The 12,027-nt window shown below is 48.6% G+C and overlaps 1 pseudogene; it reads left to right on the forward strand.

Moving 5' to 3' along the window:
• The first annotated feature begins 742 nt into the window (after positions 1-742).
• Positions 743-11,570, forward strand: LOC103607138 (annotated as a pseudogene).
• The last annotated feature ends 457 nt before the right edge of the window (positions 11,571-12,027 follow it).

A 12,027-nucleotide genomic window follows, 5' to 3' on the forward strand; every position in this document is an offset into this window, starting at 1 on the left:
CGTGCTTTTACCAGCTGCACCCTAGCCTTGGAAGGGCAGGAGCAGCTGTAAACTTTGGAGTTCAGAGTTGCCTTTGACCTCTCCCATCCCACCCCCCACCACACATGGGAAGTGCTGATTCCAAACGGTCCAATGCCTATGTTGTGTCACCCCAAGCTCTTCTGCACCTGCTGGTCCCATCCCATGTTTTGGCTGGCTGCCCAGGCAGGAGGATGCAGCCAGGTGTTCTGGGACTGGCTGGCCCTGCCCAGGGAAGAAAGACCTTTCAGGACAAAGGGAGAAGAGGTTGTGCGAGACAAGCTGCTCCTGTCAGAAGGTGCTGGTTTGGGGGTCATGGGGCCGGAGGATGCTGGTATGGGATGGGAGGGGCACTGCTTAAAACCTGGAGGGGCTCCAGAGACCAAGCTGGCCCTGAAGATTGCTGGGTTTCAGGTAACAGAGCCTCTGGCAACTTCCAATGATTCAGGCTGTACCTTTCTGAACTCTAATCAGCCTCTGTCTCCCTCTCTCTCTCTCTCTCTCTCTCTCTCTCTCTCCCCTCCCCTCCGAGCTCACTCTGCCTTCTCCTCTGGATCTCCCTGGGTCTCCCTCCCTGTTCTCAGACCTTTTTGACCCATCTCTGAGCTCTCCCTTCCCTGCCCCCAGCACCCACATTCTCTGCCCCTCTCCACTGTCCCTGGAGCTACCATGGCCCTGCCTTGGCCTCACTCAGGACCTCACCTCTGTCCCACCTGCCTGCAGGATGCTGCAGCTGAGCCTGTCCTGGCTGGGCCTGGGGCCAGTGTCAACCTCCCTGTGGCTACTTCCACTGCTGCTTGGGACCTCTTGGCTCCTGGCCCGCATCCTGGCCTGGACCTATACCTTCTATGACAACTGTCGCCGCCTGCGATGTTTCCCACAGCCCCCAAAACTGAACTGGTTCTCAGGTCACGTGGGCCTGGTGAGTGTGGCAGCAGGATGGGTCCGAAGTGTCAGGGTGGACAGACTCTCTCAGTAGCTTGGAATAGGCTCAGAGGTCTGGGAATCAGATGGTGCTCTGTGGTCCAGGACAGCAGACACATGAGGCCCAGAAGAGAGGTGTGAGCAGTGTGTCCCGCTTTCCCCCTTTTTTTGGGTACCTTCCTTTTCCCTTGGTCTTCCCCTCTGAGCTGTACCATGGATCCTGTTACACAGGCTGATAAAAGGTGGCTATTCAACTCCCCATTCAGAGACCTTTCTCGATGCCCTCCCCTTCCACACCCTGACCTCTGACTTAGACATGCTCTTATCAGAAAAAGACATGACTGATGGGTGTGTGCACAGGATCAGTGAGAATGTGCATTGGATGCCCTATGCACAGAACCTGGCAGGCAGAAGGTGCCCATAGGTAGCATCCATGTCCTGATGGACAGTCAGAGTTCACCTCTGCTCCCTGAGGTCTCCCAAGGCTGGAAGGTCTCTGATATAGAGACCTTTTCCATGACAGGAACTTGAGGTCAAGTGGACCAGCCAGGACATGACAGGATGTGGGCACCAGCCTCAGGGACAAGTCCTGAGGCCACACTGCTGCCCAAAATTCCCCTGTGTAGTTGCCTGCAGGCTGGAACTACTCGAGCATGAGAAAATCCATTCTCTCGAGCCAAGGTGGGCCTCTCTGTGGGCAGACAGCACATCTTCCTTATTTGCTCTGGGATGCAGCTCGGCACTTGGATATTACCCTGAGAAGGAAGGAGCAGGAGGAAATGGAGATCTCCTGCATCCATGCAGAATCCAGACCCATGTTCCCTGCAGAGGCTGTGCCTATTCTGGAGGCTACAGGGGGCAACCTGCTATGGCCCCTTCTGGAGAGGTGTGTTAGGTTTCTCCAGAGAAACAGAACCAACAGGGTGTGTGTGTGAGTGTGTGTGTGTGTACTCATATCAATATATATCTGAGGGTATTGTAAAAATTTTATGGAAAAATAATTTTTAAACATAATATGAATCTTTCCAGGAAGTTTTGAAGTACTCTCATATAATATATATGATATATTCACACACACACACATATATACACACACACACATATTCACACACACACACACATATATATATACACACACACACACATATGAGAGAGACGAAAGAAGAAATTTATTATGGCAATTAGCTCAAGTGATTATGGAGGCCGAGAAGTCCCATGGTATTCCATCTGCAAGCTGAGAACCAGAGAACAGTGGTTTAATTTATTTTGAGACCACAGGCCTTTGAATATTGGGAATGCTGGTATAAGTCTCAAAGTCTGAATGCTCCAGAGCCTGGCATTCTGCTGTCCTAGGACAGGAGAAGATGGATGTCCCAGCTCCAGAGAGAGAGAAAATTCACCCTTCCTCTTCCTTTTTGTTCTGTGTGGTCCCTCAAGGGATTGGGTGATGCCCAACTCCACTGGGGAGGATGGATCTTCCTTACCCAGTCTACGGATTCAAATGCTAATCTCTGCTGAAACACTCTCACAGACACAGCCAGAAATAATGTTTCCCGAGCTATCTGGGCATCTCTTAGCCCAGTCAAGTTGATACATACAATGAACCATCACAGGAGGTGACCACCCTGTCTTGGTTGCAGGTCACTCTCACGGAGCAGGGCATGAGGGACATGACTCAGCTGGTGGCCACCTACCCCCAGGGTTTTCAGTTATGGATGGGTCCTTTCTTCCCAATCATCACTCTGTGCCATCCTGAGTTTATCCGGATTCTCATCAACACCTCAGGTAGCTAGGATGGAGCTTATGGCTGTGGGTGCCATGGCACATTCGAGAGCTTCCAGACCCCTTATCCCCAAGCTTCTGTGCAGTCCCTGCAGGACCATGGCTCCTCCTTCCTTCTTCCTTAGCCATCTTCCTCTTTCTTTCACGTATTCACCAGCCCCCTCCCAGTGACTCCACCCACTACAGCCCTGGTGTTCTAGACACCACTGAAGACTCCAGACACCTCAATCCAAGGCCCTATCCTGAAAGAAGCCCCAGTATTGAGGAGATGGATCTGGACAGACATCCTCAACTTCATTCCTCTGGTCAGGAATAAGCCAGAGGGAGATGGGTTGTGACAGTCCAGTAGAGACTAAGGTTTGTGGTGGGGCATGATGGAAGGCTTCCTGGAGGAGGAGTTGCTAGAACTGGGTCTTGAAAATATGAGTAGAAATATTTAAAACAAAGGGCAGGATGATACCAGGGCATTGAGAGCATCCGAGGTCCCCTTACAGGCCTGGTGTCAGCCTTATCCATCCCCAGGCCTAGAGCAATGAGGAGAGATGGTGGATGGTGGAGGATCTGGGCTGCTGTTTCCATAACAACCAGCTCTGGTGGGTCAGTCTTTTCCACTCCATCTTGTGACTTGTCCATCATACGATCATTGTACCCTTCTTCCAGGCCCCAAGAATCTCCAACAGAAGTCCCCACCCCAGCCTGGCTCCCTTCCCCGGCCCTTCTCATCCTCGGACAGGCCAAGCAGAGCAAGGGAAGGACCAGCCTCCCAAGGGACCGTGGTTCCTACCCTTACCTGATGGGTGACTCAGCAGGTCCCTGGCTCTCCCTGGCTGTCGGGGACTCTTTCAGTTGTGAGTGGTGGAACCTTAATCTTGTGTGGTCTAAACAAAGAAAGGGAATCTGTTGACTGTGAAGTCCAGAGAGCGTGGCTTTCAGGCACGGCTGCATCTATGTCTCAATGCCATCAGGAACCAGTATTCCTCTCTCGGTTTCACCTTTCATGTGTCACCCTTTCCTCCTGGTGTCAATAAAAGTCCCCAAACCCAGTTTTTATGGCAGGCACGGCTGCATCTATGTCTCAATGCCATCAGGAACCAGTATTCCTCTCTCGGTTTCACATTTCATGTGTCACCCTTTCCTCCTGGTGTCAATAAAAGTCCCAGAAACCACTTTTTATGAGAAAGCTCACCTTTCCACCAGAGTTCCCATAATTAGCCCATGATTTACTTTTATTGTCCAGGATCAATTCCTCATTCAACCATGGTGACTCTGATTGCCCACTCTTGGCTTGCATGTGGGCAAATAGCTGTTTAATGGCTAAGAACTCAGGCCCTGGATTCAGAAAGACCTGGGCTTGGGTGTCAGGCATTACGCTTAGTATCTGGGAGACTGTGGGCAAGTGACCTCATTGTTGAGAGCCTCAGTCTCTTTGTCAGGAAAATGGGAAGGAATAGACCCCAGGTGAACATGGTGTTTGGGGTCTAAATAGGGGAAGATCATTTCTGTCCCTGTAACTGAGGCACCTGGATAGTTATTTATAGAGGATGTGGGGAGGGAGCCCAGGAGGATGCTTGGCACAAGCAGGGTGCAGAACTGCTGGGTGCAAATCCCAGGGCTTGGATCTGGGTCTCTGCCCTGAAGGTCCTTCTCTCTGGAAGCCTAGAGGCAGGTGAATTGGGTCCTCTTTGTTCTTGTGTAGATTCGGAGCTGGGAGGAGGGTCTCCTGTACACATAGGGACTAGGGAGGACCTTTGGGGATGTGTGCTGATTGGGGGTGGGGCCCTGGCACGTGTTCATCTGCATCTTTGACCCCACCTACATCAAGTCTGTTCCCTTCACTCTGTTGTCACGTTTACTTTTACACCCGGGTCCTGGTTACACCTCGTGTATGTTATATCTGTTTACACCCAGAATATGCAATACCTGGTTATGGCTAGTATACGTTTACCCCTGGGATCATATGGAGATGGTCATGTGTAGGGCTCAGCTGTGGCCAAGGGCATTTGCAGTGTATTGTGGTCTGTCTGGTTCCTGTGTGAGATGCTATCTGAGATTGTCTTTTTCTTCTGCTTGTCACATCTGGACCACGTTTACAGCTTGTTTGAGGTCTGGGATCCAGGGTCCCTTTGTGAAATGTCACAGACTTTATTTGAGTTTTGTCTGAGGCAGGTCTTAGGGTACATTTGGATCATAGCTGCACCATGTTTGGGTCATTAATGAGATTATATCTAAATCCTGTCTGGGACCCATCTGTGGGGCACACTGATGTCAGCATCTCGGGATCATGTCAGAGCATATTGTCATCTCAGGGCTTGTTGTGTGTTGTAACAATGTAGGGACATGTTAACACATATTGGGGCCATGTCAGATGTCCCAGATCTATATCAGGAGATGCTACAGAGTTCTGGGGTACATGGGGTGTCCTATGTCCCTGTAAAAGCATGCTTGGGCGTGTTGTGCTCTGTTAGGGCGTGCCTTTACTGTACTGTGCTGCTGCAGCCTTGTTTGGTTCCTGTTTTTATGCTCTCTCCTCTCTCCTTGCTCTGCCCTCGGCCCCTTCCCTCCTATGCTGGGCTTCCCTCCTATGGAGGGGGATTGTGCAGACCCCTGGCTGGGAGCCTCCACCCAACACCCAAAGTCTCTCCTCTTCCCCTCTCTATGGTCCCTGATGGTCCTTTCCCCTGTCAGCTACCATCACACCCAAGGATATGAATTTCTACAGCTTCTTGAAACCCTGGCTGGGTGAGTAACTGCACGTGAAGGGGTTATTGGGGACAACCTTGGAGGACAAGGGGAAGGTGATGCCTTTGTCCACTGCCATGGCTGCCCCACTAGGGGATGGGCTGCTGCTGAGTGCTGGTGACAAGTGGAGCCACCACCACCTCATGCTGACACCCGCCTTCCACTTCAACATCCTGAAGCCCTATGTGAATATTTTCAACCACAGCATGAACATTATGCACAGGAGTCACATGAACCCAGGGTCCCAGCTGGAGCCTTGGGAAGCGGGAGGGGCCTCAGACATATCAGTCTGTAATTATTTTCGCTGCTGGGTGGCTTCAGGGTCATTGAGCTTCCTCTCTGAGGCTCGTGTGCTCAGCTATTAAATAGAGATAATGATCCCCACTATTCAGGTTGATCAAGAGGATGTAATTGTCATGTTCCCAGTACATAGTAGCTCTCAGAAGTCATTAGTTTCTAGGTTTTCCTCACAGAAGCCTTGGCATTGGGTAACATTGTGATGATAATGATGAAGGTTGTGTAGTACCTATTACCGAGTAGCAAAGCACTTCAGAACTCATTCATTTAAAATGATAAGTGTTTGTGACTGTTAACAAGTCTATGGTTCAGTGTCTGGTTCTTCTGGACATGGATGGGGTCCCTCATGGTGTATGGTCAGCTGTGGGTCAGGTAGGCAGCTTTTCTGACCCTGGATCAGGTCTCTGACATGTTTGGAGCTTGGCCAGCTTCAGGCTGATCTGGGATGTCCTCGGCTGGGACCACTGGACTTTCCTCCCTGTGATTGTCTTTCTCCAGAAGTCATCCAGGCTTCCTTACATAGCAGAGACAGGGTCCCAGGGAGTGAGGGCAGGCTGCAGTGCTTCTGGAGGTTTAGGTTTCTTAGAGTTAGTATCTCATCATTCTCACCACATTGTATTGGCCAAAGAAAGCCAGAAGTCCAGCACACAGTCAAAGTGGGGGGTGGGGTCAGGGGGGAATTAAAACAGGTTCCATCTTGGGGGGCAGGGTAAAACAGCACCATCTCTTAATGGAAGTTGCTGAAAAAACACACTTGGCAATGTGTGAGAAGTGAAGAATCGAAGATAAGGGATTTGTGAAGTACCTAGGATTTTTTCTTATTTGCAAGCTGATCAGCTAGCTTGTTGCTCTTTCATGGATTTGGCCAGAAGACACGAGACTCCTGGATCAGAGACAAAGGGCAGTTTATTATGTAAGACCGGCCCAAAAGTACGAATCTTAACTTGATGGGAAGGCTCATCTCGCAAAGACCAGGAGGCACAGAGATCGATGCACAAGCAAGAGGTTTTTATTTCCGGCATGCTGGAGGTCGCCCCGTTTTCAGGACAGGAGCGGCCCCGAGCTCTTAACTCAAGCATCTTTTATACAGTTTGGTAGGCAGGCTTTGGTAACAGGCTGGGTTGTATGCCATTTATTGGCCACTTTAAGCAATTTTGAAAACCATTGGGCTTTTAGCTTTTGGCGGGCAAAGGAAAGACTGAGGTATTGACCAATGGTCCACCCCCTCCCTCCGTCTTTCCTCCCTTGGTGTCCAAAGATAAGGTGTCATGCTGTTCCTGCAATCAGGTGAGCATACTCCCTTCCTGCGACAGGGTGAACTTTGGGCTCTTTGGAAAGTCCCTTCCCCCTGACAGCGGAAAGTCCTAATCTTCTGGCGACAGAAGGTCTTAAGCACCTGGTAATGGAAGGTCCTAAGTATCTGGTATTGTTTACCAAAAAGGTTGGGGGTTATCTCTACTTCCACAATTACTGAGGGCACGGCAAGGAGCATGTGCTTCTTTTTGGTTTGCATTCTTTCTCTAAGCCATACACATCCCATGGGGATGAATCAGGTGGGCTTTGATCGATGCCTGCTCGCATAGTAGGTTGCATTTGAAGGGATGAACATAAGCTTAGAGAAACTGCTTTTACAGCAAGCAGAAACAAGCTGATATTTGTCTAGGGGGAGACACTAACTTGTCCCTCCAGGTTGTACTCTCCAAACACAACTCTGAGAAATGGCCTGGATTAAGAATTTCAGGGCCTCGTGATCTTGGCATACCCAGCAAGGATGCTCAACACCCATGGAAGACTACCTATCCCCACATAGAAATATATCATGTGCTGCATAATGATGTTTTAGTCAACGATGAACCTCATGTACAATGGTGGTCCATAAGATTATAATGGAACTGAAAAATTCCTATTTCCTAGTGACACTGTAGCTGTCTTAATCTCATAGCACAATGCATTACTCACAAAGGTGCAATAAGTTACACCATGTAATCTGGGGTTGGGGAGAGATTCAAGGGAGCCAGTGCTGGGCTCTAGTTCTGTTATCTCCTCTGATCAGTCTAAGTGGCAGCACCTGGCCTTGATGGGCATCACCCATCTGGACATGTCAGCCTCTTGACTGTGGACAGTCTACAGAAATGCATCTTCAGCTTCAACAGCAATTGTCAGGAGTGAGTCTTTTCTCTAGGCCTGGGAACTTGAGTCATAAACCCAAGGGAGTGGGCCAGGAAGGTCAACTGACCAGGGCAACAAGAAGGGCCTTCCTGGGGGAGGTGTGTGATAGCTGTGCTCTGAGGAAAGGGAAGGGGAGAAGGAAACAGTGGTCCTTCCAGGTAGATACAAAGTTTTGAGTAAAGACAAGAAGTCTAGGATGAGCAGAGCATGGGCACCAGACAGTGGAAATGGGGTGTAGATGTAGACACACTCTGGACCTTAAGGCAGTTGAAAAGCCAGGCAAAGGGATATAAACATTATCAAGATGCTTCCAGGGAGCCACGGAAGGTATGTGAGCAGATGATGGATGGCATGGTCCACGCCACGGCAGGGTCCTAAAGGAGTCAGCATGGGCTGCCCTCTCTGAGCCGGCAAGGCCGCCGGAGGGAGAGCTGTTGGCAAGGCCGCAGCTATGAGCACTTGCTGCAACCAGAAGGACTGCCTGCCTCGGCTTTGTGGCTTTTGCCTTCTCTTTCGATATTTTGGTTAGCGTGGCAGTTCTCTAAATTCCTAAAAGAGTATAAAAATAACAGAAATAATTATGCAGTCATTGAACTAAACATTCCCACAGAGGATCCGAGTAAATTGGACAATTTAAAATTATCCCCTTATGATAAATTGACGACACCAACATATGTTCCAAAAGCACCGCTCATGACTAAATATGAGCTGCAGCCTAATGTAAGTTGGCAAACATCATTTACTGGAGGTTATATTAATGGCAAGAGAATGGTTGGCATTAAAAAGAAATTATATGATTGGGACAAATTAAGTATATGGGAACAAAACTGTAGAACCCTCTTTACTTGGTGATATCCAGTTTTAAATAAATCATTAAGAATCAGGTGTTGGGATAAAAATATATGCTGTAAAATTATTAATTAGATCTTAGAAATATAAGAGTGTAACTGGTTTGGTGAAAGATGGTGCTATGCACAAGGACACTTTAACATTTAGATCAAGATAACAGGGCCATAGCAAATGCATAACCTTAAAATGTGCGTGATAATCAAGTATCCACTGTTCTTTTACATTCGGCTCCCACCCTGTTAACAGGGTGAATCTTAACCACAGTTTCCTACAGAGAAAGGTCACAAGATAACTTCAAGACAATGAAGGGATGATTTGCATCTGATAAACCTGATTCCAGGAAGAAGCACGAGTTGATCACCTAAGACATGCTGACCTCTAAAAAAGTTTCCTCCCTGCTTTATGGACCATTGATTGAAGCTTGCTGATACAATAAAAATAGTACCCCAAAACCCCCCTGCAGAGAAAAATCTAAATAAAAGGCATTGTCTCATGCTCTACTGTGCTCCAGCTGCAACACGCTGACAGCCCGCAGAGAGAGAACATGCATACTGATGCACTGAGGTCTCTGTCTGTGTTTTTTATTTTCACTAACCCTCCTCATCCCTTTTTCGGGTACCCACAACTTGTTTGGAGCAGGTCTCCAACAGATGGACATGGTCAGAGCTGCACTCTCAGGAGGACTGACATCATGTGGGCACTAGATGGAGTTGACATTGGACACAAGGAGGCTATGGAGGGGGCTGGGCCATGGACATGAACTGTGGACAGTTTTGTGAAGGAGAAGGAGAAGGACAGGATAGTAGGTAGAGAAAGGAGAGAAGTATGAGGTCTAAGCAATGGTTTGGGTGCCTGGGGCATGGAGGCAGCTCATGGAGAGGGGAAGAGAAGAGAGTTTGGAGAGTCAGGTCTCATGGCTCATCACCACTGCCTATCTGTGGGGCCATGTGTTTCTGGATACTGTTTCCTGATGGGAGGTTGCTCTCAGCTGCTGGTGGAAGTTGCTTCTCAGACTTAGGTGTGTTACATTGTTGCCTCCTTTATGTCCTCATCCTGCAGGAAGCCCAGTGAGTATATTGCTGCCATCTTGGAGCTCAGTGCCCTTGTGAAAAAAAGGAGTCAGCAGCCCCTCATGTACATGGACCTCCTGTAGTATCTCACCTGACATGGGCAGCACTTCCACATGGCCTGCCGCCTAGTACATGAGTTCACAGATGCCATCATCTGGGAGCAGCACCGTGCCCTCCCTCATCAGGGTGTTGATGACTTCCTCAAGGCCAAGGTGAGATCCAAGACTTTGGACTTCGTTGATATGCTCCTGCTGAGCAAGGTTTACTTCTCTGGGATCAGAATTCAAGAGGTACAATGTTCCTTGATGTCACATGTCAGACAAAGGAACTTGGACTCGATTCAGAGGTCACTGGGGAGCCATTGAAATTACTGATAGAAGGGAGGGACAGAGCAGAGAGAGGTTTTAGAGATGACTCTGTGGAATGTAGCTATCAGAGACTGCTATGCCTGAAAGTGTGAAGAGCCTGAGATTTTAGTCTATATGCAAATAAATAAATTAGTCTGCCATGTTTTAATCTATATGTACATACCCACATTAGTATGGATATCTATGTCTATGTCTATGTCATTGTCTGTCTCTTTCTTAATGTCTATATCTATGCTGACAGGTGCATCAATCCCAGACTCAGAACAGCCCATTTATTACTCACGATAATAACAACAGCTAGACCAGGATTTCAGCTCCAGCTTTTCATTTCCACATCCCTTTGAAGTCAACCCAATGTTTTTACTGGTATGTGTAGCAGACTTTGCACCCTAGAAAAGTGACCCCACATTCTGAGACGAGCGTGTATAGAACAGATGGCACTTGGGTCTCTTCTGCCTCCAGGGGAGAGAGACAGAGAGAGAAAACACTTTGGCTTGGATTACAAACAAATTCTCTCCAAGAAGGTGGCAGCATCTGCTTTACAACCCAAATGCCTCCAGGAGAGGCGAGACTGTCTGGATTTACCACCCTAGAATATGAACAAATACCCTTGGGGCAATACCTAATTATAGCCTTCAAGGCACATTGCTATTTGGTCATCCTGTAATCCAGGTTGCCAGTAACTTTTTCCTGCAACAGCTTCATCATGCAGAAACATGAAAATATTCTTGTATCATTGATTTCAACCACCACAAGCAAAACAGAAGGCACAGAAGCCAGGGAGAAAGCCTGTTGTGGAGTGGCTTTGATGATGATGGTGACAACGAGATGTACGAGTGCAGGGTGGGCTTGGGTTTCTGGACAGATGATAGATCTTCAGAAATTATCTCATGTTAGACTAAGAATCCCACAGAGCTAGTGTGATTAGGGGGTTATTGTCTTCTTTCCAGGATGAAGATGGGAAGGAGTTGTCAGATGAGGACATAAGAGCAGAGATTGACACCTTCATGTTTGAGGGTGAGGGTCCCAGTGTGAGACTACAGTGGGAACAGGTGTCTCTGCATCCCAGGGACTTGGTGGGTGGACCCTGCATCACTCTATTCTGTCTGTCCTTCCCATTCTCCCCCTCCCCAATCCTCCCTGAGGGTCAATTCAAGGGGGCTGTCCATGCAACTGGTTCTGAGGCATACCAGACAGCCAAGCCTGCCTGGCCACCTCAGGTCATGACACCACAGCCAGTGGAATCTCCTGAACCCTGTACAACCTTGCAAAGCACTGGGTATAACAGGATCACTGTTGGCAGGAGGTGGTAGAGCTTTTAAAGGACTGAAAGCCTAAAGAGATTGAATGCTGAGTGCAGGTTCTCAGGAGCAGTTTCTGAGCCCATCTCATTGGCTCTGCTCAGCAGGTGGGGAATAGGCAAGACGTTTCTGTCAATACCGTCACCACTGCTTAGTGGAAGTAGGAGTAGAAATAGAGCCCAGAGGCAGAACTTGATACCCAACCTCTAGCAGGGGAGAGGTTGCAGGTATTTGGGACAAAAGAATCTGGCTGCTGAGATAATTAGTGACAATGATGAAGGCAGATGATGCCACTTAGCACATGTTTGGTACATGAACATGCCTCCACTTTATTCCTCTTCTCCCTCCAAATATTTTTACTCCCTGAGTGTATGTTCCTCTCCTGAGCTCTATTTCCTACTCTGCAGTGCAGTTCAGGGATTCACAGGGGTAAATATCATCCACCTCTTGTCCAGAAAACCTGCATCACTCATCCTTCCAGTCTTCATTCGGTAAAACCTCCCACACTGT

Source organism: Galeopterus variegatus, unplaced genomic scaffold (genome assembly GCF_000696425.1).
Source record: "Galeopterus variegatus unplaced genomic scaffold, G_variegatus-3.0.2 Scaffold7162, whole genome shotgun sequence".
Taxonomy (NCBI): domain Eukaryota; kingdom Metazoa; phylum Chordata; class Mammalia; order Dermoptera; family Cynocephalidae; genus Galeopterus; species Galeopterus variegatus.